Below are 26,131 nucleotides of genomic sequence, written 5' to 3' on the forward strand. Positions count from 1 at the left end.
GATGGCCGGCCATCTTTTTCGATAATACGGTTGGCACTGTCCCTTTGCGGAGCCAGCCCTGAAGACGGCCGGCCATATAGATGGCTGGCGCCATTCGATTACGCCCCTCTATGCCACCTAAGTGCTATTTTTTAAATACGTAACTATCTTGCATAGCAAATATTTCCCAGGGGGTATACACATGGGCAAAGCTGTATACCGATTATTCACCAGCGTGAATGCATTTCTCATTTTGGCACTTTTTTTATCTTCTTTAAATTCTCTTGGCACACAGTGTAACTTTCTTGCACTTCAGTGGTGTCCATAAGTGACACATTTTCTTCAATACATCAACGGTCTTTATAAAGACCAGCTATGCTCACTTTTTAAAGATACATCAACAGAAATAGCTATGATTATTTAATATTTCCATAAAGACTCCTGAGGCAGGCACAAATGTGCTGAAACATGGTACCGTGTCAAGTCATCAATAAATGTTTTTAACAACATATCGAAAGTCCTTGGTCTGTTTTGGAGAGCCTGATCCCCTTCCCACTTTTTGTTTGATCAAAGCATAGGTGGAATACAGGCAGAGCTCTCACTTACACATGCAACTTACAGAATACTGTAAGTTACGCGTATACATGCCACATTTAGATCAGGGCTAGCGTTAGGGGTGTGAAAACAGGGCAATTGCCCTGAGCCCCCATGCCATTTCAGTGCAGAATGTTACGGGTTTAATTGGTACCTAACTTATAGCAATTTATATAGAATTAGGGGGAATGGGGGTAATTCTATAATAACAGTTTAAAAAGGCAACAGCAGAATTGAATGTAGATGCTACTGTACATATTACAGTGGTTGTCAACCCAGTCCTCAAGACACATCCAGACTGTGATATCTATAATGAATATGTATATTTGCAGTGCAAGCAAATCCATCTTATGCATATTTACTGAGGCTATCCTAAAAACCTGACAGATTGGATGTGCCCCAAGTACTGAGTTTTGAACCACAGATTTATACGGATAGCAGGTGTTTAAAGGTATGCATTTTCAGGATTAAAGACCCTTTCATTAAACGATGAGAAACCGAGGCAACAAAATTATATTAACCGAGCATCGTACCTCCATAATTCCAAAAGCATGCATCTTTAATCATATTTTTAGCCTAAGAAGATATTTTGCCAACTCAGCTATTTTGTTGGTTCTCATTGACTAATTGAAATTTTTGATTGCTACTACAATACTTTCTTTTCATCATTAGAAAATAATGTCCTTCTATGGCTATATTCCTATGGTTTGCTTAAATTCAAATGATGTTTCACTTATCACTATAACAATATGCTAGTATTTCCCTTTCATAATTGCCCTTGTCCGTTAATTTATCATGAGTGATTGACCTCTTGCAATGTGGCAGGAATGAATACATGTCTCTCTGTCACGTTACATTATACCATTGTAAAAACAAATGACTACAAATTATCCTAAAACCAAATGTTAGCCTGACAAACAAAATCTGTATTCAGCTGTGCTAATGTTCGAAGTGTAGTATACCTCAGGCAAGTTTATGAGGCATAGACAAAGAAAAAGCAGGTGGTCCTAGAGTGGATCCAACATTTATGAGGGAAAGTATGATTAAGCCTGTGATGCTATCCTGAAAAGACAATTACTATCACACAGTAGCACAGCAAGAAAAATGGTGTATAATAAATTATGCAAACTCCCTTCAGCATCAGCTATAAAATTATAAAAGTAATAGATGGGCCACAGTAAATGATCTGTTTTATATTCTAAACATTTTTCTTGGCAACATATATTGTACTACTCTCGAGGGAATATTTGTCTGCTTCCTTATAAAACCGAACGGAGAAGCAAACAAGACCTGCTGTACACAAACTTTGGGGCCTATTTACTAAACCATATCATGGCAGTAACACATGTTAAAGAGCAAGTATTGTGCATTAAAAGCTGATAACACACATTAATTGTGCCTAATGTATGTCATTTTGTCATTTGTGAAAACCTGGCCCAAAACATATTGTGAAAAAAACAAGCTGTTTCATATGCAGGTGAATAAACAATCTGTGATTTTCATGCAAAGTTAACAATACCTCAAAGGGTGAGCCCTTAGACCACAGTAGGGCAAACACTGCCCACCCAACCCGAAGGTCAGGAGAATTCTATCTGCAGTGGTGTCCCATGGTCGACTGTCACCCGGGGAGGGGATGACGCTGCATTCTGCGGGGGTGCGCAGTGACGATCCGCCCTGGGTGACAGTCGACCATGGTACACCACTGCAGATAAGTGGTATTTAACCAGCCATTAGCCATTCCTGGCCTGTTAAATAGCACTGAATATTGGCTGGTAGGGGCATAAGTAAGTAAGTTAAGTGTCTAAACCCCCCCCCCCCCGGGTGCAGTGTCATCCCCCCCCCCCAGTGCATTGCTCTTACCTCCCGGGGTGCAGGGAGCAGCCACGCGGCTGTCGGCTCCACAGGTTCCCTGCTCCCTCTGCCCCAAAACAGAAAGTAACATCAGAGAGAGCAGGGAAATGGCGGAGCCGACAGATGTGTGACTGCTCCCTGCACCTCCCCTGCAGCGTGCACCCAGGGCAGACCACCCCCACTGCCCCACCCTCAGTACACCGCTGCTTATCTGTCTAAGAGCTAATATTCAATGCGTGATAGCTATTATCTCTGCTAAATATTAGTGCTTAGTGCATAGCAGCTAACTGGCTAGCAACGAATATTCAGCTCATTGCCGGCTAAGCTTGGTGGTGAAATGGGGCCATCCAAATAGCAGGCTTATCTTTGGTCACTATAAACTTAACTGACCAGCACTTGACTTGGCCGGTTAAGTTTAAACTGGCCAAAAAAAAAACCAGATATTCAATACCGGTCACCAGAAATGGCCCAACATTATATATCCAGGCTCAGCGCAGGTTGCAGGACTTATCTGGCCTGCCTCCTGCATGTTGAATACTGGTCGGTTATTCTATAAATTGAGCACTTAATTTCTATAGCGCGCAACTTCAAGCGGGGCGAGGACCTGGGAAGAGCATGAGTGGGTCAGGAACGTGCCAGGAAATTGTGTCCAATGTTATAAAATAATGTAATTTATTCATCTAACTGACAGTACTTAGGGGCTAGCATTTACATCAGCATTTGAGCTGGCTTAAGTACTTAAAGTTAGATGCAAAGATACAGACACGGTAATATTCAATAAAGGCAGTTCCACGTGGAACTGCTGTTATTGAATTACTACTTAGAGCCCAAGGCACCAATATTCAGACCACAGGAGGGAGCCTAATTAACTCTTGCAGTCGGTCTGTTTCCAGTGACTGGCTTTGAACCAGCCATATTATGGGATAGCCAGCTATATCGTGCGATATAGTTGGTTATCTCCTAGCCGCTACCCAGGAATGTAGCGCAGGGGATAGCCAGCTATCCATCACTGAATATTACTGGGTACCTGGTTAAGTGCCATTTAACCGGCCAAGTGCCGTTCCTGGCTGGTTAAATAGTTTTCAGTATCAGTAGGCCAATATTTGGCACCTAACTTCAACCAACCTTTCTTGAATTACTACATCATGTAGTAAAACCCATGCTAGCTGCTTAATGCAGCTTAGTAAAAGTTCCATTGTCAAGAAGTCTGTCTTGGGAACATTTAGAGATGTATTCTAATAAAATACAAAGCCAAATATTCAGTGAATCAGTAAGAGTAATTCTGCAGCACTGCATATATTTTTAGGTGCCAAAAATGTCCAGAATACCAGCATTTAAGTGCATATGTAAGGGTAAGGTTCAAGCATTTTATATACCGCCTTTCTGTGGTATAACCAAAGTGGTTTACATATCAAGGGGGAGATTCTATATATGGCGCCTAAAACTTTGGCGCTGAAATCAATGCCAACAAAGCGTATTCTTTAATTGGCACCTAAATAATAATTGGCATCCATTTACTTGCTGAGCCTGTACGTCTAGCCCCGTCTTTGGCCCTTTTCAAATCCAGGCTAAAAGCCCACCTCTTTAACGCTGCTTTTGACTCCTAACCACTACTCACTTGCCCAGTACCCTTTTATCCCCACCTCTTTAATTCCCTTACCTCTTAGTTGTTCTGTCTGTTTGTCTGTCCTATTTAGATTGTAAGCTTTTTGAGCAGGGACTGTCTTTTCATGTATGGTGCATTGTGCTGCGCATGCCTTGTAGCGCTATAGAAGTGATAAGTAGTAGTAGTAGTAGTAAATAGAATTTGCTTAGTTGATATTTCAGTGCCTAAATCTAGTGCATCCATTTACACCAATGAAAATGTGGCATAAAACTCAGCGTGTAGATTTAGGCACACCGGGTCATATTCTATAAGTAGGGACATAGATTTCAGAATGCCCAATTTGCACACATAATGTAATTGAATAATGAGCTAATTAGCACCAATAATTGACTTTTTAACAAGCAATTATTGGCACTAATTAGATTTAATTGGGACATATGCACGTAAAAAGTTTACGTGCAAGTTCAAAAATGTGCTGAAGCAATGGGTGGATCATGAGCAGAACTGGGGTGTTCCTAAAATTAATATATGTAGTTATAGAATAAAGGGGAAATGCGCCTAATTTAGACACAATGATTTGTACCTCGTTTCAGTTGGTGAAAATGTCCGCACATAAACTCAGGCATGATTCCCGAGCGTAAGCAGCATTCTATAAAACCATGCCTAAATTTAAGCACGGCTTATAGAATAGTGCTTATTTGGTGCCCTATATAGAATTCACCCTTTAATGGCTGAATATCACTATTCTGTAGATAGCATATATATATCTATTCCTGACCCCATTCTTTCACAAAATGAATAAGTTTTGGCCATATATGTGATTTACATAGTCAAAATGTATCAGTTTCAGGAGCAACAAATGTGAAACAAAAGTATTTATGCTATTGGTACCTGATGCCAATTGCATAAATGCTTTTGAAAATTGACTTCATAATATTTATTACTTCATGAAAATAATTAGGTTAGAGTTAGATCATGTGATCCAAAATTTCCTCATGCCTTAAAAAGTAGTTAGTAGAAAGCCCTACATTTTCAATTGTCATGCTCAAGGGCCACAGTCAGGTCGGGTTTACAAGTTAACCAAAATGTGCAAATGAGCATGGCACCTAGACTCACGTGAATACACATCTATCAAACAGATATTTGTTGTGGATGTGCTTTAAGCCAAGCCCGTTTGTGGCATTTGAGTATGAGCATTGAGAAACCCTAAAACATATTGGGCCTTAATCAATATTTTTTTTCCAAATCACAGAATGGGAGAAAATCATTTAAGAATAAAATTCATTGACTGCTATTTTGGTAACCATCAGATCCAGTTAACCTAATCCTCAGGGACCATCCAGCCAGTTTGGTTTTTATGATATCCCCAATATACGAGATGCACTGCTTCTGTCTCTGGTACAACACCATTCCCTCAAACCTTACTGCAAACATCTGTTTACAGAAAAGATGGTAGAGGTATTGAATAGCCTCCAAATGAAGCTGGTGGAGATGTGGAATGTATCTGAATTCAAGAAGGCATGGGAAAATCAAAGAGGATATCTGAGGGAGAGGAAGGAATTGTAGAGCTTAATAGGTGATATGCATAAGCAGACTAATTAGGCCATCTAGACTTTTCATCATCATTTTCTCTGTTTCTATGAATTTGTTTATTTTCAGTGCCTGAAGGATGATTCATCTGCAGCCGTTTCCCTTCTTCATATGGGGTTAACCTGTGAGATGTCCATTCCTCATCTCTCTCCTTGTGTACATGGCTTATGCAGTGCTGTATGCTGGACTCTGTTCTTCGGTGTGTGCCCAGAGAAAGAAGGTGCGGATTAGCATTAAGAGGTATAGAACAGGGAAGAATGCAGGATTAAGAAGGAAAGCAGAAGCTCTGTGTACATGTATGGATGTCTTTGGCTTGACTCTGCCCCTTTCCTTATTCAGTCTTATTTTCATACAAGCAGAAAATGTTTGGGTTTTTTTTAATCATTTATATTAAATTTTCAAGAAAATTTAAACCAATATAACATACAACAACAAAGAACAAATGGAAAAAAAAACCCCCAAAGGCATTACATACAGATAAATGTGACAATTTAAGTATAACCATAAAAATCTAATCTCTAGGAGATGCTGTATTTTTGATGTAATGATCAAAAGGAGCCCAATACTTCTTAAATGTAGCCAATTGATGAAATTTAAAAGCTGCAGATTCTTCATATTTTCTAATAGTACAAAGATTAGAACCATTCATAAAAGCTCAAATGCAGAAAATCTTGTTGCCGCCTTCAGTGAAAATATCCATAGCCTAATGTCAATGGCAGATGCACATAGAGTCTGCAGATTCACCACTGGCTTGTGGGTCTTACACTGAAAAACACTACTTTATACTGCTCATATAATAGGATACAGTTTGGGACTATACAATGTTCTAAGTACATTCCTAGGGCCAGTACTACCACCACAACTCCCAACTCCTGCAGCACAACTTATTTTCCGCCAAAATCGTTATACCCACACTAGCCCACTCCTCAAGTCACTTCACTGGCTCCCTGTCCGCTTCCGCATACAGTTCAAACTTCTCTTACTGACCTTTAAATGCATCCATTCTGCAGCCCCCCATTACCTCTCCACTCTCATCTCTCCCTACATTCCTCCCCGTGAACGCCACTCACTGGACAAATCTCTCTTGTCGTCCCCCTTCTCCTCCACTGCTAACTCCAGGCTTTGTTCCTTTTCCCTCGCGGCACCTTATGCCTGGAATAGACTTCCTGAGCCTGTATGTCTATCTCCATCTCTACCTGTCTTCAAATCTATGCTGAAAACCCACCTTTTCACCACTGCTTTTGGCTCCTAGCCACTTCTCAATTGCCCTCCCCTTGTTCCTTCTCACCCAATACTTCCTTTGCCCTTAATTGTCTTGTCTGTCTGTATTTTTTAGATTGTAAGCTCTTTTGAGCAGGGACTGTCTCTCTCTGTGTCAGGTGTTCAGCTCTGCGTGCGTCTGGTAGCGCTTTACAAATGCTAATAATAATAATAACTCCTCTACTTCAGCCTTCTGAAACATGCAAGTCACTAGCCATTTATGTTTCTGTTCCTATTTCTTTTTGGCATTTAGCCTTTAATTGCAAGGTGATTTTTATAATACAGTTGTGTTTGCCTTTACAAAGTACATAAAAATTTATGAAAACAGGCCCCTGGAATCTTTTTATGTGTGTGCAGGTATTTTTTGTTTTGTTTTGTTTGTTTGTTTTCATGGCGAGGTGGGATCACTGTTCCCTCTAAGCTGAACAGGAGTCCTCCACCTACAGTCCTGCCAGTGGAGGGTGCTGTTTCGCTATCACCTTTTCAATAGTGAGGGACAGTCAAGCTCTGAGGGACTCCAGATAACCTGCCTATCCCTAGCAATTAAAAACAGAATATTGAAGTAGCACCCTCCACTGGAAGCAATGCAGTTGGAGGAGTCCTTCTCAACTTATAGGGAACAGTGGGTGGGATCAAGAAAATGAAATGATGTTTGTTCTAAAAATGAAAGGAAACAAAAAAGGAAATTTCCTGTTGCATTTTCAATACAAAAAAATATCCATATTTGCCATTCTATTTGTTAAAATCTTTTTTGGACTAAGGAGTTGCAGTTGGGCAAGGGTTGTGTGATATTGAAGGGACCACCATTCTATAAGTGGGTGCCCCCTTATAGATTTACCAGTGCCATATGGGGAGAACCTAGTCTATCGTAGCATCAGGGTGCTCAGATTCCATTATAGTGGATTGGCCACTATTGGAAACAGGATATTGATACTGATGAGCCTTTGATCTGACCCAATAAGACAATTCTTAAGTCCTTATGTCTACCCCATTTAATCTCTTACCACGACCAGTATTTAGGGCATCTTTCCTGCCATGATCCCTTGTTCTGAAACTTCCTGAAAAATGTTTGCCTAATGTATATTAATTATACCTTTCAGAAATTTAAATATCTGTTATATACCTTTCTTCCCCTCCCCTCTTTTGCAAGTTCAGTTCTCTAGTATTAACTTTAGTCCCATTGAAGAGTACAGTGACTCTGCCCAACTTTTGCTGAAATTTGTTAAGAGAAATTTATGTATTTATTTCTTAATCTTATATTTGTAAGGGGTATAGTACAATCTCTTATTTGTTGGCATTACACCGGTGTATTACACCGAATGATACTCTTCATGATCATTGCAAAGGCCATTTTGATTATGTAAACAAGGCTCCATAGGGAGATATTATTATTAGCTGTGATCTATTACCAGGCCATAAAACAGAAGGATCAGAGGTAAAATGTAATTGTGTTTAATTTAGCTAGTGTGCTGTTATTCTACTAAATAGTACCCCAGAGTATCCTTGCAAAAGATGCTGATCACATTGTTGATCGTTAATGAAGAGTGCAACACTGAGCGTTATTTTTATTAATGGATAATATACAGTAAATTACAGTAGCCATTTCCTTTACATATTCTTTACGTTCAAGAGAACAGCATGAGCACATATTAGTGGCAGGATAAAAGACACACAAAGGTACTAAAATGGCAGACAATTGAAACTCGTAGGCAGGAGAACCAGGCCTTGGCAATGGACATTACTGCACATAAATTGTATTAAATCAACATCACACCAAAAATAACAAAAACCTGCATTCATTTTATTTGCAGAAATCCAACCACATAATTAAAGATCTTCAGTCCTCTGTTGCTACAGTAAATTATATAATCCTATTTCAACAGACAATCAAATAGTTTATTATGATGGATGTTGCAAGGCTGAACAGTAAGACAGGAATTTGGCAATTTTGTTTCACAATAAATAATATGTTTAATCCATAAGTGTCAGTGGGGAAGGGTGAGCTTAGCAGGTGTTGGGAGTGGGGACTAACCTAAAAAGAAATCCCAATGTTTTTTTCTGGGTTGTAAATCCTGAAGGGTGGATCAGAAATCTTCAAGCATAAATAAATCTTATATAATTAGATCAAGTGATATCTCTGCTCAGTATCTGACAAGGTGGTGGCTGTAGCCAGAAGGATTCTAGGCTGTATACAGAGAGGTGTAACCAGCAGAAGAAAGGAAGTGTTGATGCCCCTGTACAAGTTGTTGGTAAGGCCCCACCTGGAGTATTATATTCAGTTTTGGAGGCCGTATCTTGCTAAAGATGTAAGTAGACTTGAAGCGGTCCAGAGAAGGCGACAAAAATGATATGGGGATTGCACCAAAAGACATATGAAAAGAGACTGGAAGACCTGAAAATGTGTACCCTAGAGGAGAGGAAGGACGGGGGAGAAATGATACAGACATTTATATACTTGAAAAGTATTAATATAGACACAAATATTTTCCAGAGAAGAGAAAATGAATTGAGGTTGCGGGTTTGGTAGACTTAGGAGTAATGTCAGGAAATTCTTTTTCACGGAAAGGGTGGTTGATGCCTGGAATGCCCTCCCAAGGTAGGTGGTGGAGAAAAAAAACTGTGACATAATTCAAAATGGCACGGGACAAACACAGAGGATCTCTAATTAGAAAATGAATGGTATAAAAAATGTAAAGGTTTGCATATGTGTTTGCATTTCAAGTGGTGCTTAGATGGCAACACTGGCTATATCAACTAAGACTGGAGCTGGGCTGGCTTGTATGGTCTGTGTCCCGTGATCCAGATATGGCAATCTGGTTTAGGATGGGTTGTAGAGAGAGCTTCAATGGAAACTCCAGTAATTTGGAACATGAGGAAAGTGTCGGGCAGACTTTTACGGTCTGTGTCCTGCAAATGACAAGTCAGATTCGGATAGTCAGTAACTCCAGCAGTTAGAACATAAGGACAGAGCCAGGCAGATTTCTACGGTCTATGTCCCAGAAACAACGAAGAAAGACCATGATCAATATCACGTTCATTGTTGATTTAATCTAAAATAGAGAATGAATGTGACTGTTGGGAAGACTGGATGGACCATTCAGGTCTTTATCTACCATCATTTAGAACCTTTTCTACAAAGCGACAGTAAGCCCAATGCGGGCATACCACTCACTAAAAAGGAAGTACCACTGGGCTACTGCAGCAGCCTGGTGGTACTTCCCACCCCCCAGCACACCATCATATCCGGCACTACAAAAAATATATTTATTTTTGTAGTGCCAGATATGATGCACAGCACTGCCCGATTACCACCGGGTACACACTGGTGCTACAGAAATATATATTTTTGTAGCACTGTGTGTACTTGGCGGTAATTTGGTAGTGTTGTGCGCTGCCCGGTTACCACCGGGTTAGTGCATGAGCCCTTAACTGCCACCTCAATGGGTGGCGGTAAGGCTCCCCATGAAATGACCACGCGGCAAGTGCTTCACTTGCTACGCGGCCATTTCCTAAAAAAAAAAGAAAGACCTACCTTTTACCCACTGCGGTACAAGGGGGCCTTGGTGTGCATCAAAAAAGCATGCCGACACCAGTGCAGGCCCCCCTCCTTTTGCTGCAGCTTGGTAAAAGGGGCCCTTACTATGTTACATTAAATCTTCCTGGGCACTGCCCAAATCCTTTGTCATGGCTAGGCAGTAAAGTAAAAATAATGGAGCCAATACTCAGCTGGACTTAACTGGGTAGCATCAGCGTCTAACAGATAAATCTCACTGATCAGTTCCATACACAGATTTTCAGCAGTATTTTCCAAAAGTATCATTGAAAATGCACTCAGACCAGCTCAGAACTACCAGGTAATCTAAACGTATCACAGGGGTATAATTCTAACTCATGCTAGGCTCACTTTATATTGAGCATTTGGGAACCCTGTTACACATCAGGTGTATATTTTCCTCTTTTTTTTTTTTTCTTTCTCCTTTTAGATTCTCTATTGTTAGTAATCTTGGATCATATAATGTGGACTTGAGTTTGATTCCCAATGTATATTCTTATTTTCTTCTTTTTTTATTCTTTTCCATTATTTTGTTATTGCTAGGAATCTTACTTTTCTGTACAAGTATTTTGCTTGGTTGTAAATTAGAAATATTGATAAATTAAAAAAAAAAAAAAAAAGTAACTACCAGGTACTGCTGGAGCAGTCCAGTGGCTGAATGTGGGCAGAGTTGGACATTACCTGGTGGGCGACAATATTCATTCCACTAACTGGGTAACTGATCACATAACAGTGCCATAGCCCTAGGTGGGCCTGGGTGGACAGAGGCCCACTCACTTTAGGTTCAGGTCCACCCAGCAGTGATGAATATCCTCAAGGTAGCTGACTGGAAACCCAAGGTCATCTGAACACTGGTGATGTTGGCAGCACACTCCCAGACACTGAAGCTGGCACCCCCGGTGTTGGTGGCTGGAAGTACAGACAAAACAAAGGAGGAAGAAAAGTCCCTCACATAAATGTGAGCACAGAAGAACAACGTGAGTATGTCATTGACAATCACCGGTTGTTCAGCGGTCTTACACAGCAGCTTTTTCCTTAAAGTTTGTACAGCGGTTTCACAGCAAGGACCTTGTTTTATTCTCTTATACAGTCCTATTGCCAAGAATATAAGAGCTATATTGACCCCCGAGGCAGGCCCTAGTGCCGAAACACAGCCGTGTTGGGTCGTTTGTATGCTTGTCGGAATTAAAGACATATTGAACATCCTCCTTGAGTTCTCCTCATTTTGTTCTTCTGGGTGGCAGGAAGTACACCTCCAACGTCACCAGTGTGTGCATGGCATGGGGCTTCCAGCAGAGAATGTCTTCAGCTGATACGACTTGTGGATCCCTACCGCCCAGGTATTAATTTTTAACATAAGGGGGGATCCAGGAGGAACTGCGTGGACTCGCTCAGTCCACCCAGAAATTCACTTCTGGCTATGCAACTGCCACATAAAATTAGGACAGAAAAAATTACTAACACTAAAGGGTATTAGAATCTGAGCTTAGCAGATCTTAATGCTGGGACTTTCCTACATGCTGAGCCCAGATTCAACATGGCAGTATTTAGGGCTTTTATTTGTTTTTTTATTTTGCAGGTTCCAAGCTAATATTTGTGCTAGTGTACAGGACTTGCAAAAAAAATTAACACATGAGCACTTAGCTCCTCCTAAGGCAGGAAGTGCTCCCACATTAACTCAACATTAGCCAGTTGTCACGGTTGTGGCCATGCCCTTATGTTCAGACCTACTGTTTCTCTGTATCTAGCTCTGTGACCTCTCCAGTCTGCTTCATTTCCTATTGTTGTTCTTCCTGTAAGCCAAGCCTCGCTTTGGTCTCCCTGCTTCTGCTTCATTTCCTGCTGTTCTTCTTCCTGTTAGCCAAGCCTCGCTTTGGTGTCCCTGCTTCTGCTTCTTTTCCTACTCGTGACATCCTTTATAAGGACCCAGGGAGCTTTCCTACGTTGCCTTTACAAGAGGTCTCTTAATCTTGTGTTACCTGTTTAGATTATATCCATGTTTGGCTTTGTTCCTGAGTGTTTTGCTCCTGAAGGTCTGTGCTGTGTTTCTCTGAGTCTTGTGTTTCAATGCTTTCCTTTGTTTCTGTGAGTTTGCTTTTGAATCTTGTTTCCTGAAAGCCTGACTGTAGAGCCACACCCTGCCCTTGGTGTATCTATTTGATTCTACCCTTGGCTCCTGCTTTTAGTCTAGCCCTGCTTTTGATTCTTGATATAGTTAAGCTCTGTGCTTAAGCCAACCTCTGTGTGTAGCCAAGCTCTGTTTCTGTATTCACTGTTCTCTTTCCTATGTGTGTGGTTCTTGTCTGTTTATTCTGAGTCTATAGAAGTGTCACGACTGTGGTCGTGATCCCTCTCTGACTCACCTTATTTCTGCTGGTCAGCTGCTGAGCTGGCTACTCTCTGCATGGTTGTTTCTTTCCTGTGTGTTTCAAGCCTCACTTTGGGTTCTGTGTATTTCCTGCCTCTGTCCTGTTTATAAGGAAGTGGTGCACTTTCATTCAGGGCCTTTGTAATGCCAAAGGTCTCCAGGTTAGTCCATGTGCAGTGTAGCACTTCTGCCTTGTTCTAGTCTGTGTGCCTGTGGGCACTTCTGCCTTGATTTCTTGTTGCTTTGTTCTTTGCCTGTGTGCCTGTGGGCACTTCTGTCTTGTTCCTTGTTTAGGGTGCCTGTGTACACTTCTGCTTCTGTTCTTCTTGGTCTATTTGTGTGCTAGGTTCTGCCTTCAGCCATTGTTCTGTTGTTTGTCTGTGTGGGTCAGCTTTGTGTCCTGCCTAGTCTGCCTTGCTTGTTCTAGTCCCCTCTACCTTAGCTTCAGCCTTAGTTCTGTTGTTTGTTTGTGTGGGTCAGCTTTGTGTCCTGCCTAGTCTGCCTTGCTTGTTCTAGTCCCCTCTACCTTAGCTTCAGCCTTAGTTCTGTTGTTTGTCTGTGTGGGTCAGCTTTGTGTCCTGCTTGTGTCTGCCCTGTTTGTCTTTAGCTCCAGTCCCCTTCCTGCTTGTTTCGGCCCGTTTGCTTTCAGCTTCTGTTCCTGCCAAGCTTGTTTGAAAATCCTGAAGCCTGCTTGAGTATCCTAAATCCTCCTGTTCCAGCCAAGCTAAGTCCGTTCCAGAATCCTGTTCCAGCCAAGCTTGTTCTAGAATCCTGAATCCTGTTTGAGAATCCTGAATCCTGTTCCAGCCCAGCTTGTTTGAGAAGCCTGAATCCTGTCCCTTACTTGTTTATTGTCTTGCTTCTGTTATTCTTGTTGCCTAGCTCCTACCCTGTCTTGCCTGTCTAGTTGTGCTTTGTCTTGTCTTTTTCAGTCTAGTCCTGTCCGGATTCAGTCCTTGCATTGTCCTTGTCTTGACCTTTTCTGGACCCAATTTTAATCTACTTCTGTGTTTTGTCTGGGATTTGAACCGGCCACCTCTGGATTGCAAGACCAGTGTTCTAACCACTAGGCCACTCCTCCATGCCTTGTCTTGTATTTCTGGGTCCCAGTCCCAGTTTTAATCCAGTTCCAAGTCTTGCCTTGTCCTGTCTGGGTTCCACTTCTGGCCCTTTGAGGAGTAGCCTAGTGGTTAGTGCAGCAGACTTTGGTCCTGGGGAACTAGGTTCAATTCCCACTGCAGCTCCTTGTGACTCTGGGCAAGTCACTTAACCCTCCATTGCCCCAGGTACAAAATAAGTACCTGTATATATGTAAACCACTTTGAATGTAGTTGCAAAATACCACAGAAAGGCAGTATATTAAGTCCCATTTCCCTTTCCCTTGTCTTGTCTGGATCCTGTTCTTGCATTGTCCATTGTGTTTAGTTACCTCTGTCCTGCCTTGTTGAGTCTGTTAGTTTATCCTAGTTCAGTCTGTTCTGATTCCTGCCTGTGCCATCCCAGGTGATTTGTCTGCCAAAGCTCCAGCTTTGGTCCAAGGGCTCACCATTCCTGACAGTTGTGACACCAGTTCACACAAGCTAATGCAAACATGCTAGCATAACACTTCCATGCTCATGACATACTCTCTCTAAAAAATAATTTGTAAATAGTAACGTGCACTAACAGGCAAAAATAGTGCAAATTTTACAGTTGCATGTTTTTCACAATGCTAATCATGTTAGGGCTTAACACCCTTTAGTAAAAGGGCTCCTTTACCTATTTACATATCTGAGTGTTGGTTTATTTATTAGGACTTATTTACCGCCTTTTCGAAAGAATTCACTCAAGGCGGTGTACAATAAGAATAAATCAAGCATGAGCAATAGACCGCCCAAATAAGTAGTGCATTGAAGACACACAACAAGCAAGTGAAGACTTGATATTCTGTCAAAGATGTGCTTTTTACTCAACCTTTCAGTATTTATTTTGAACGAATTTGATGAAGGCAAAGCCAAACTTGGCCAGGTTGGGTCTTTCCTCAATAAAATTTGATTGGTTGAACCTTTGCATGTTCTTCGCTCTCTGGATCACCTTTTACTGGCTGTGCTGACTGTGAGTTTCTGCAAAGGTTCTTCTATTTTCTCCCCCTTCTCCCAGCCAACTTCTACCTGGAAAATCGTGTCACCCAGATACCAATGCTAAATATCTGAGAATTATACAGCAGCTAGCATTTGAAAAATACACTGTCCATTGCATATTGAATATCAGGGGGAGTATTATTAATGTTTGGATGATAAACAAGGCTTTTACATATTGTAGTGAATCTACAGAGGTCATAGTCCAATGTGATCTGCTGTATGCATTCCAATTTTCAAAATTTTAACATCTTAGAAGTAAAAACATAGATTTAAACCAGGCACTTGAATAAATAATATGACCACTTAAGCCCAGTGCTGGGGCCAATTTCAATGACATACATTAAACTATTACTAGTGTAGTATGACCATTTCTAATTCAGCATATTGTTTCCCATGGTTGCTCATGTTAAATTAATTCTGTTACTCAGGAGCTATGAAAGATTTCCTTAATACAGTGGAAAATATGATAATTTGGGGTTCAAAGAACTTCATTAGAATTAACATTGTTACTTTTGCATTGCATTTACATGAAAACTTGAAGGGCTACGTTAATCTTTTATTAACATTTTCATAGGAAAGTGGTTTCTTTCATGCGCTTGGGCTTATTCTAAACAAGATGATCAAAATGAATCAGAAGACATTGAAAGTGTGAAGGAAATAGCTGGTAAAGCATGCTACGCAGAGACTTCACAGAACTGCTCAATATTCAATTGAAATTCATTACATCCTTGCTTCTGAGTTTATTCAGGTAACCCAATATAAAGAAATTACTTAGCCAACACGACAGAGCCCTGTTCTCATGCATATAATAATGTCAGTGGGATTTATATTGCGCAACTTTCATTACACGTGGCTTTCAACATTCAGGATTAATTGTAAATAGATATTGCTGACAAGGAACCAGGTCTGATAGTACAATACAGAAGTAGTTTTTCCTAAAGATGAATTTTAGCCAAGTTTCATGAATAAGTAAGTGATGTGACACTGGTGCAAGTTATTTTCCTCCCATCATAGTATTACATATTTTCTGTTTCACACTATACTTCATGCTATATTGCTTTGATAAATACAACCCAATCTTATAACTCAGATGTACAGATTTATAGGTGTTGACATCCCAGGAAGCATTTTTATAATAGTTAAGCTGTCGGTTTCTATCCATCTTTTTTTCTTTTACTTTCTTTGATCCCACTCTGATTGTAGCCTCGGGCCAGTTTTTGCTGTTAATACCTATATGCTAGAAGTATCCTCTGCTCAGTGTTGTAGCTACGACTAATTTACTTTTCTGAACAATCTTAATGAGGCGTTATGGTGTTGGCTCAAAACTGATGATTCTGAGGAATTTCATTCTGAGAGGAAACGCTCTCTTTTAACTGTCAGTTTTAGGGTGGTTATAAAAATTATCAACAGCATATCTTACAGCACTACTCATGATCAATCTCATGATTGACTCAGGGGAATATTTTAATCAGTTTTTAATAACGAGTGTAGAATGGAAGGTACTTTGTGAAAATATAGCCACAAAAGAATACCATAAATTATGTCATGTTGTAAAAACATTCAAACGTGCTCCAAAAATTAGAAGTCAACTAATCTGCAGGCAAAGGGCTGGTTAATTTCATAAAAACCTGTAAGCATGAATCCCATTAAAAGTTCTGATGATAATAATCATGATGATTTGCAGAGCAAAGTCATGTTTGCCAATGTAAAATCATGAGCTAATTAACTTCTCACCCATCCCCACTTAAGGGCACACTAAACCCATTTCTTAACATAGCTTGGTAAAAGGACCCCTATATTTAGTTTCTATTCCTTCTTGTCACTCTCTACTTGAAGCATTAGGGAGTTTAACTGGATTTCAGCTACCTCAGTGGGTAAATCCTTGACCCCCCCCCCCAGACACACAGACACAGGTATACATAGGACCTGATTCTATATATGGCACCTAAAATCTAGGCGTATTCTATAAGCTGTACCTACATTCAGATGTAGTTGATAGAATATGCTTAGGCCAAGTGGGTGCACCTAGATTTAGGCGCAGCCATTTACGCCAGTGAAAAGCTGGCCTGAACCTAAATCTAGGTGCATAGACCCGAATTCAGTATCCATGCACATACATCTGATTAATGGACCCGACCCACCCATACTCCTCCTATGACCACACCCCTTTTTTTGACTGCACATGTGGGAATTTACGCATGCCTCTTTATAGAATACTCCTAGAAAGAAGCGCACGTAAATTCCAATTAATTCCAATTAGTGTTGATAACTGAGTGTTGATCACCCAATTATCATGACTAAGTGGCTCATTAAGGGCCCCTTTTACTAAGCCGTATAGGTGCCTACACGCACCCGACACATGCCAAAATGGACTTACCGCCCAACTACCACATGGCTCTTGCGGTAATTTCATTTTTGGCGTGTGTATGAAAAATAATCTTTATTTTTGGACACATGTAGTAGACGCATGTCAAGTGGCATCTAACGTCTGTAGGTCTTTACCACCCAAATTCTTTACCTCTAGGTCTATGGCTGGCGGTAAGGTCAGAGACCTAAAATGGGCGCGCGGCAATTTTGATTTTGCCGCAGGTCCATTTTCAGGAAAAAAAAGAGGCCTTTTTACAGGTGCGATGAAAAATGTTTCTACGCATGCCCAAAACCCATGCCTACACTACCACAAGCCACTTTTCAGTGTGCCTTTGTAAAAGGAACCCTAAGCAATTTAGCACACATAAATTGGCTGCACACACAAAATTACACGTACTACTCGGCGCACCATATATAGAATCCAGGGGATAGCTCAGCCTTTTTGCATGTCCGCTCTTTCTGTCTTTAAGTCCTTGATATGGATGCAGCCCTCCCTGGCAATGCATATGTGATGGAGATTATGCAAGACTGCTTTCCCCAGTTCATTACCATCATAAACTTTTGGCTTCAGTAGGCACATGGGGAAGGTCCCCTTCTCCAGATCAGATATTTGTTTCTAAAGCATGCTGTCAGAAGACAGGGAGCAATAAAAGGGCATCAAGATAAAGCAGCTTGACAGAGCTAGCAATGAAGCATGTTTATTTCTCTTTCATCAACTGAAATGGAAAACCTAGAGGACATACCCATTTCCCACCTACAGCTTAGACAAAAGAACCCATTTAGACATATTTTAAGAACACAGCAGGCCACATTCTTGGTGTACTATATCAACAATGTAAATTTGGTAAGCAAATCTGTGGGATTCCACTTGCATGTGGATCTTGCAACCTTACCAGCTCAATCTTACATAATGATATGCAAACTTTAAAAGCATCTTTTCCCCTCCTTCTCTAAAGCTGTATTGCTTTGATTCCTCTTCTTTGTGGGGGGTGGGGGGGGTGAAATCAATGTTTAGGTGGTTTTTTTAAGCCCTATTTGCAATTTGTATGTGTAAATACTGGCATTTACATGTGCATATCAAATAAACAGAGAATCCCCATTTTTAGAAAGCTGGGATATACATGTATAAATTGCAAATATGTATACATGGCAAGGGGACAATCCAACAAAAAGGATGAGATCTGCCCACAGATCACAAACAAACAAGTAAAGCAGATCAAAAATAATAAAAAGAGAAGTGGTTTATTAAACAATTACCCGACGTGGCCACATTTCACCCACGGGTTGCATCAGGGTAAAACTAAAACAAAGAATATATACATAAAAAGTATCTCATTACATGAATAATTATGCAATGCAGTATATAAAATATAAATAAATATAAAAACAATAATTTAAAAATCAATAAATGCTTACATAGAACATGTATGTTCAGTGTGAGTCCATGTGCATTTGAAGAATGAAAAATTAAGTATTTCATATCTATTACATGCATCAGTGGTCATATAGTTGCCCCATGCCTTTCAGCATGGAGGAGTGGCCTAGTGTTTAGGGTGGTGAACTTTGGTCCTGAGTAACTGAGTTTGATTCCCACTTCAGGCACAGAAAGTGTGGGGTACAAATGTAACAAAAAAATAAAATAAAATTTTAACCACAAAGCTAAATAATGGCATAGCATACAATTGTGTCTCATATATGGCAAGGAGGCACGGTTAGGGTGGGACTAAGGAGGGGCCAAAATAAACATATGTATTCCTCATTTTAGAAAGGAGTGGCCTAGTGGTTAGGGTGGTGGACTTTGGTCCTGAGGAACTGAGTTCAATTCCCACTTCAGGCACAGGCAGCTCCTTGTGATTCTGGGCAAGTCACTTAACCCTCTATAGCCACATTGAGCCTGCCATGAGTGGGAAAGCGCGGGGTACAAATGTAACAAAAAAAATGAAAGCCCATGCTCATCATTCTGAACATCTGGATTTATAGCTGCTCCCGAGCACATTTAGGATTTTTGAAAGTGCTTGTTTTCGGCACGCTCTACAGAAGCAATTAGGGAAGGTTGTCCCCTTAATCCCCTTGTTCTATCCCTACCCCCCCCCCCCCCCAGTCGATTCTGCCTAATGATTGCAGACTTTATTCTTAACTGAGAGCATACAGATGTGGAGGTTTCTAAAATGACACAGATACACATCTTTTTAATTTATTTTATTTATTGGGATTTATTAACTGCCTTTATGAAAGTGTTTCACCCAAGGTGGTGTATCTATATATCAGCACGTTCATGAGTATGTTCTGAAATACCAACATACACTTTTAAGTGCTGATACCAAGATGTGTATGTTATTATGTTGGCCCTGTTGATATTTTAGAAGTTGAGATTTGTAAAATGGATACCCCTACTGCATGTAGCTGGCACATACGCATTCATTCCTTCATAGTTTTTAGTAAAGGCTCTATATTGGCTGATCCTTTTCTAAAATACTAGTGGAAATTGACAAGTCCCAACTGAGAATTCTCAAGTCCTATTTCTATGTTGTATCTAAAATTCAGGGGTCCTTTTACTAAGCTGCAGTAAAAGGGGGCCTGCGCTTAGCATGCACTGAGTCCCCTTTTACCGCAGTGGATAAATGGCTGTGTTTTCTTCTTGACAAAAAAATGGCCGTGCGGTACATGAACCACTTACCCTGTGGCCATTTTGGGGGGAGCTCTTACCGTCATTCATTGAGGTGGCGGTAAGGGCTCAGACGCTAACTCGGCAGTAGCCAGGCAGCACATGGCACTGCCTGATTACTGCCAGGTAAACACCGGCACTACAAAAATAGAAAATATTTTTGTAGAACCAGAAATGGCACGTGCTGGGGGTGGGAACTAACGCCAGGCTCCTGTGGTAACATAGTAACATAGTAGATGATGGCAGAAAAAGACCTGCACGGTCCACCCAGTCTGCCCAACAAGACAAACTCACATGTGTCATTTTTTGTGTATACCTTACCTTGATCTGTACCTGTCTTTTTCAGGGCACAAACCGCACAAGTCTGCCCAGCACTATTCCCACCTCCCAACCACCCGCCCCGCCACCCACCACCGGCTCTGGCACAGACCGTATAAGTCTGCCCAGCACTATCCCCACCTCCCAGGTAAGCACCGGCACTATAAAAATAGAAAATATTTTTGTAGAACCGGAAATGGCGCGTGCTGGGGGTGGGAACTAATGCCGAGCTCCTGTGGTAGCCTGGTAGTACTTCCGGATTGGCATGAGGCAAGCCCATTGCTGCACGCCAACCCTTTAGTATAAAGGCCCCTCGGTTTTTAATGTCTATGGCAGATATTCAAGGCAATTCAGATTGGAATAGTTCTTTTGATTTTCTTACTCTGCTCCATGCGTTAATTCGTTAATTGTTAGTTATTGCCATCCATACTTTGAGATATATATATATATATATATATATATATATATATATATATATATATATATATATATATACTGTATATATATATATATATATATATATATATATATATATATATATATATATAGTGGCCTCTTACCCTTTAGTGCATCTGTACATAGGTAATCTTGGGTGATGATGGATTTTGGGAGTGATACTGGATTCATCTTTAACAATGGAGGCACAGATTAATGTTTAATTAGAAAAGCCTATGTCAAGTTAAAACAGCTATGCTAAGATCTTACTTTTTAGAAGATCACTTTAAGATCATTGTACAACTAACTATTATCACTTTTAGGTTATGGAAACTCATATATTTGGGTCTGTCCTCCAAGCAACTTTCTAGAATTCAAATGATTCATAATTCAGCCACTAGGCTTATCTTTTGGAAAACTCAGTTGGATCATGTATGTCTTGTTAGAAACATTGCATTGGTTGCCTGTAAGGACGCAGGTCATTTTTAAGGCACTTTGTTTAGTATTTAAGTTTTTGGAAGGTACTTGCCCTGAAGGTGGATCTCAGTTGGCTACAGTGTTAAAATCTAGGACAATCTCTAGAAGGTTTAATTACTTACTGTTAGCTTTTCCTTCAACAAAAAATGTGTGGTTTAAAGCTGCTTTTTCTCAATCTTCCTTTTAAATTACGCTTGCTGGGGAGTTACCTTCTATTTCGCAAAGCCTTAAAAACATATTTATTTGTTAGGCCTGGGGGTTTTAATATTTGCTTTTTATTATTTTTGAAATCGAGTAATTTCTGACATTTGTTGTCAGCTTATTTATTTTAAATTGAATGTAACTAGCCTTGAATCTTATATTAGAGAGTTGGCTAGGGATAAGTCCCTCATAACATAACATAACATAACAAAGGAAGAAACTGAGTTTTACTTAATGAAAAGTGTGCACTGGAGATCTTATTTCACAAAATGCCTGCAGTACAGTCAGTGCAGAAACTTTATCATGTTATGTTTGCTATTTCCAGTGTTGTGCGATATTGAGTTACTAGTAATTAGTTACTGTAATTAATTACTTTCTTGCAGTAATCAATAAAATACTTAGGGCCCCTTTTACTAAGCCGTATAAGCATCTACGAGCACCCAACGCACGCCAAAATGGAGTTACTGCCCGACTACTGTGTGGGTCTTGCAGTAATTTCATTTTGGCGCGCGTCTGAAAATTATTTTTTATTTTCGGATTTGCATAATGGACGTGCACCAAGTGGCATTTCATGCGCGTAGGTCATTACCGCCCGGATTCTTTACTGCTATGTCAATGACTGGCAGTAAGGTCTCAGACCCAAAATGGACGCGCGGCAATTTTCATTTTGCCGCATGTCCATTTTCAACAAAAAAAAAGAGGCCTTTTTTACAGGAGCGCTGAAAAATGGATTGGCGCACACCCAAAACCCGCACCTACACTACTGCAAGGAATTTTTCAGCACGCTTTTGTAAAAGGACCCCTCAGCTACTTATTCACTATCCCAGTAACTGTAATTAATTACTTTTGAAGAGTAACTAGCACAACATGACATGAAATGACAGAGGATATGGTTGGCATGAGTTGGTCAAACCTCACTGAAATAAGCATCAAGCAATGAAGCTATGCAATAGTCACATTGGGGCTGTGTATAAGATGGATATTTTACCTCTTCACGTACCATAAGGCTTTTACCATAAGTATTCTTGGATGTGCTATCAGTAAAGGAAAAGCAATTAGTTACTCTAAGCATTAACTGTAATCAGTACTCAATTACTTTCCTAAATGAGTAATTTAATTACTGTACTAATTACATTAAGCTGAAAAGTAACTAGAAACTTAATTTATTACTTTCAAAGAGTAACTAGCACAACACTCGCTATTTCCGTTTGGGATAAAAGCCTTGCCCTGAAAACGGGGGCAATGTCTGATTGGATTGAATGGTATTTCCTGAGGCTTTGTCTGTCCATCTTGTATGTTCTGTATCCTGACAAATGTTCTACTACAATAACATTATTTGTAAAAGGGTCCCAAGTACTAGATAAAATATTTAAAACTCATGTTATTTACCCCTTAACATAACATAAAGGGTACTACTGCAAGTTGACTTTCTCTAACACAGCATTATTTAAGTCAACACTGGGTATACAGTAATGAGATGCAAAACATGCAAATGCATGTAAAGCAGCTCATTACTATGTAAATACTATACTGTGGCTTGCTGGGTTGATTTTACTGCCTGGAAGAATTGGACAATCAAGCCATAGCCTGATCCTTCTGGGCCACATTGTGAAGGGGCTGGAACTGGATCAAATAGATGTGGGCATTGGGCCTCACCTTTCCCCAAAGCTGAATAGCCTGCAAGGATGCCCTTCTCAACAAGGCCATGCCATAAAATAAACTCTCAACCAGTCTCCTCATCCCAATTCTTCCAGGCAGTAAAATCATCCCATCAAGTGGTAGTGCATCCCAGAAATACCCCTCTCCCACCAGGGCACCCAAAAGCATGAAACCCTCACCAACCCCTTCCTCACCCTCTTGACGGCCTTCTAGGCCTTCCGAAATATAATCCCTGGTATCATAGTGTCCTGGGCAGGAGCAATGCCCAGTCACTCCTGCTGTCACTGGCACTTTAATCCAATATGGAGTAAACAATGTCTGGCAGTAGTCGTGGGTACTACCACTAGGGGGGCAGGTTTCCATATAAGGGCTGCAATGCCTCCCTGTAAGACACAAGTTATGTAATATACGTGTATTTAAAGAATAGGGCTTAGGCAAATTTGTGGCATTTATACATTGATGTGCACACATATGCACCCATATACCATTCTTCTAATGAATTACACATTCAATTGACATGTAACTGTTAACACATACTTTATAGAATTGCCCTGCAACATACGCAAGAGATTGCAAGGATATTTTTAAAGGAAAATCATCGTAAAGTCTCCTTTTCAAAATTTAGCTAGTAGAAGGAACAGGGGTTGAGACAAAGGATATGCATAAAGTAATATTCCACCCACACTGAAGTATTCTTAAATGTGCATGATGGAAATGACCCTTGGAGACTGATTGTGCACAAATTCCATCCCTGATTCAACTCTGTGTGTTTTACTTCAGATAACATGGCATTCCCTGGATCATCATCTGCTAGTTTCTCCCATGGACAGCATATCTCTATTTTTTCCCCTATTTGGAACTAACCCAACTCTCTGATTGGCCTTCTCTTCAGTGACCCCTATTTTCCTAGCCCCCTCTAATTTTTCTTTTTATGTCTAGGTTTTCCTATCATACATGGAGTTCTGTTCTTACTTTGATCAACATTGTTTGATTTGATTACAAAAGGTGGTATATCAAGGAATCAATAAACATACTCACAATGGTGGGGGCCTTTCCCGCACATTAAGCCCATTTGTAGCCTAGCCATCAAAAGGGCTTTTTCAGTTTGTTTCATTAATGACTGTACACTAATGTTAGCATTAACATGTGGCCATTTAAAAAAGTTACTGCGGGAGCACTTACTGTCTCCTATTTAGGTGGCGTTAAGGACTCCTACATTATAGATGCACTACCCTGTTACCGTGGCAATGATGTGCAGGTACCAGCTGTTTAGTACATCCATGACCATTCTCCACCCCTGACACACTTCCACCAAAAAAAATACAAAAAAATGATTACCATGTGGCTAGCATGCACAGATGGCAAAACTAACATGGACCACTTTAGCACTTCCTGCGTTAGGCAATTTTTGCTATATTAGGCATGTATTAGCGCCTTACACAGCTTAGTAAAAGAGCTCCATAGTGATTATAAAAATCAAGGAGAATAATCCTGACTAGAACAATGAGTAAAAATGGTAGCATAATTATGGGCCTCTTTTACCAAGCTGTGCTAGCGATTCCCGTGCAGCAATGCCAACGAAGCCCATTCAAAGTGAATGGGCTTTGACTACATTGCTACTCCATGAATCGCTAGTGCAGTTTGGTATAAGAAACCCTATATTGTCTTTATCACCACTTATCTAAAGAGGATCCATGTGTTGAATGAAAAGCAGCAAAGAAGAGTTGAAATTTTCCAAATGGCAAATGTCAGGAAAAGTGAGTGTGATACCTCGAGCGAGGGTTGATAGTGGGCCTGCGAAATAACACAGTAGGCAAAGGTATATAAACAAAAACAAGTGCTTTATTAATTGAATCCTGAGGCCTGTTATGTCACAGGATCAGGAACACAAGGTGAATCGCCTCTGCAGTTCAGTAAATACAGTCTGAAGCTGGCCTCTGGTTTGCAGGGCCAAAACACAGTCTCTGGTTGGTGGGACTGCCACGCCCCAAACACAGCCTGTAAGCTCTTCTCTGTCCTTCTCCGAGTTCATTAAGTCTCGCAAGTCTCATATAAGAAAAAAGGGTGGCTTGCGTCACCTGTGTCATGATCATTAAACATAAGTTGTAGCAGCATTTGCTGAGGCTTCAGTTCTTCCTTCCCTGGGCCTCCTTAACCTCAGTCTGGCCCTGCCCTGGCCCTGGAACTGGTTTTTACTCTACCCTTCTGGGTTCACTTCCTCCCAGGTGGGACTAGTGACCTTAAGGTGGCTCAGGCTCTGAGGGATCCTTCTTAAGGGTGAGGGACAGTATTCTGTATACCCCCTCACGGTGACATTTATGAGATAATTAGCTAAAAGAAAGAAATGTATTTGAGACCAACAGGAGTAGGAGTCAGTATTGATATTTTATCTGCCTTCTACTCTACCTGATTACATGGCCAAATAAACCTTTTAACCAAAACTCATCTTTCAGTTCCTTTGAGGAGGTTGCAATGCAGACCCAGACCAATTTTCTTCTTGCAAGAGATCAAGATAATATGTACTGTTGCTGGCTTGCCACAGCTGTGTAACTTCCATTATTTCCTCTGGGAGCAAATTTGACGCTGGCAGGGATATCCCCCCCTCCCCCCCCCCCCCCCCCCCCCCCCCCACACACACACACAGGGCCTCAAGTAGGCTCTAGTAATACCCATATCATGGGGTATTACAAAGGAAAGATGGTAATGCTAGGGACAGGGCCGTGCCTAGGGTCTCCGGCGCCCCCCTGCAGTTGGCCTCTCCAGCGCCCCCCCCCCCCTCATTCCGCCTCTCCGGCGCCCCCCCCCCCGAAAACGAGCGCTACACTACTAGCGCTCTTCTCCCCAGATCCATTTTTTTGTTTAAATTTACCTCTCCGGCGCTTGCAGCGTAGGCAGCGTTAATGAGAAGGAGGCGGCGCTCCCCCGCCCCGACGTGTCTTGCCTTCGCTGTGTCCCGCCTTCTTCTGACATCAGAAATGACATCAGAAGAAGGCGGAACCGAGCGAAGGGAAGACACGTCGGGGCGGCCGGGGGAGCGCCGCCTCCTTCTCACTTACGCTGCCGCGCGCCGGAGAGGTAAATTTAAACC

At 41.0% G+C, this 26,131-nt stretch overlaps 2 long non-coding RNA genes across 2 annotated transcripts in view; one reads left to right on the plus strand and one right to left on the minus strand.

Annotated features, from left to right (window-relative positions):
- The window catches only part of LOC115479308, a 17,111-nt gene extending 12,390 nt beyond the window's left edge, over positions 1-4,721 (minus strand). Inside the window, exon 1 of the long non-coding RNA XR_003943649.1 lies at positions 4,643-4,721. This is a non-coding gene — a long non-coding RNA (uncharacterized LOC115479308). The remainder of the gene's footprint in view (positions 1-4,642) is intronic.
- Positions 4,644-24,743, plus strand: LOC115479307. The gene is made up of 3 exons (XR_003943648.1): positions 4,644-4,720; positions 21,197-21,208; positions 24,733-24,743. It is a non-coding gene; the product is annotated as an uncharacterized LOC115479307 (long non-coding RNA).
- The last annotated feature ends 1,388 nt before the right edge of the window (positions 24,744-26,131 follow it).

The sequence above is a fragment of the Microcaecilia unicolor genome, chromosome 10 (assembly GCF_901765095.1).
Source record: "Microcaecilia unicolor chromosome 10, aMicUni1.1, whole genome shotgun sequence".
Lineage (NCBI taxonomy): Eukaryota > Metazoa > Chordata > Amphibia > Gymnophiona > Siphonopidae > Microcaecilia > Microcaecilia unicolor.